We start from the raw sequence: 2,229 nt of genomic DNA on the forward strand, positions 1-2,229 counted from the left end.
CCTGATTTTGTTTCATGTACGCCCGATTCAAATTACAAGCAGCATATGGTAAGTTCGTCCCTTCGTCGCCCTGCCCATTTATTTAACGACTTCGTTGGTTAAAATCTACCGATTAAATGTGTTTTAAATTACTTCCTTTTTGCCCCCAAGTACTGCACAATTAATTGAGACTACATGCGCGGTGAAATGCAAGAGGTCGGCATAATGCATTAACTATGCAAATTTGTAGCCTTATTAAATGTGTTTTAAATTATTTTTCGATTGCAAACAAAAAGCAGCAGCACAGCACAGCAAATACAAATATGTATAAAGGTAAAAAAAAAACAAGGAAGAAAATCCTGTTAATCAGCTTTTAATTGCAGCGCATACATAAAGCATAATTACAGCTGTGTGAGTAAATGTTTAATGCGGCATAATTTCTGAGTTGTCAGTAAAGTTCCCAAATGAGTAAATGGGTAGCTAACGTAAAGCTAATTTTTACATCTCTACGTTCATCCAAACTCTTTAATTACCTCTTTACTAGAAAGCAACAGTTCTCTTATACCGCATGTACATGAATACTGCTCATGATATTGGGAATGTGAAGGTGTGTTTAAGTTTTAGTCTCTGAGTCTTGACTGTCTCTTTTAATTTGTTAAGCTGAGTAGCAGCAGTAGAAGCGAGCTTGGTTTACTGCTTTCAAAGTGACAAATAATTTGCAAGATATTTTCATTGGTCAGTCGCTCAGTATATTGAAATGTGGACCCTGTAACCAAGATTATGACCCCAGAGGGAAGTCCCCACGTGCTCAGCAATGACACACACACATATATAGAGTGATAAGCAAAGGTTGGGGAGAGACATTAGGGGTGAGCCAGCTACTCATCAATCTGCTTTGCTGCCCAACAGACACTTGACCCAAGCACGAGGCAGTTTTTCGACAGCTCGAGCATTCCCTGCTGCATTTCACAGATACTGGAATGTCGAGCTTTCTCAGTAAGATGTTTGCATTGCTGCTTCCCAGCTGGCAATCCACGCATGAAGTTCAATTTTTTGTTTATTTACGGACCAATCAATGAAAGAAATCACGTAATGCATTTGCATATTTATGGCAGGGAGCTGAAGCACAACGTAAGCATAACTAGAGCAAACCTCTTGGGTCAAGTGGATTAAGTGGCAAATGATATGCGCACGTGTGGAGTTGATGGACAGATTGAAGGACAGATTGACTGATAGACAGCCCTGGCGGGGGCACAAACAAGCCACACGGGGGATAAGTTTTGAGCCCGCTGATGCGTGTACAAGCGTTACTGGATGAGTGAGTTTATTGATGAGCTGTTGCTATGCTACTCCGATGTCACCAGCCAAGACAAAGCTGGCTTTTCTCCATGCTGGTAGCTGACAGACCCCTTAAACTAAATGCTGAATATTTTAAGCATTTTTATGGCAAGTAAACTGAAATTTGCGGGCAGTAAGCATTTTGCAAATTAGTGCATGTATGAGAGGGATGAGAATTGTTTAACCCTTAGGTAACCAAGCATTTAAAAGTACGATTCGTTATAAATTTTAAAATAAAGGTAAATTTTGGAGAATCAGACCAAGTCAGAAACATTTAATAAAAATGGATTAAATAACAAATAAATAATTATTTTTGTGCAATTTTTCCAAACTACTTATACATTCTATATATAATAAATAGGGTTCTGATCTGAATCCCCGTAGCTATGGCATAAATCAGAAGGGTTCCTATCAACCATTATAATTTGTAATATTCCTGGTTGTATGATGCCTTCTTTGAAGGTTCAGTGGTTAAGATAGTAGGTCAGTAGGACTACCAGCTACAGTGCTTATTCGTCGTAGTCAACTTAAATATAACATGGAAAAGAAACTTCAGTTGACCATGTAACAATTATATTCAAACAAAAAAAAATTACATCTTTCAGCCACCAATGATTAAATTATATCTCAATTATTTATAGGGACTAACCTAGAGCTCAAATGGGTTGTTTCTAAAATTCAAATTATCTTCAAACACTTAATTCTATAGGCAGATGATGTTCATAAACTCATTCCTTAGATGTGTAAGGCCGTATCTTTTGAGACAATAAATTCATAAAGTATTTTTAAACTAAAACCAATAGAGAACACCTAAGCCGTTGTTGATGCATATGGAACGGTAGTTGACAAATCATTAAAAGCAGAAACAGAATACACGTTCCAACTAGAACTAAAATTGTTAGAGAACTCTCT

The sequence above is a fragment of the Scaptodrosophila lebanonensis genome, unplaced genomic scaffold (genome assembly GCF_003285725.1).
Source record: "Scaptodrosophila lebanonensis strain 11010-0011.00,11010-0021.00 unplaced genomic scaffold, SlebRS2 tig00000043-arrow-pilon, whole genome shotgun sequence".
Classification (NCBI taxonomy): Eukaryota; Metazoa; Arthropoda; class Insecta; order Diptera; family Drosophilidae; genus Scaptodrosophila; species Scaptodrosophila lebanonensis.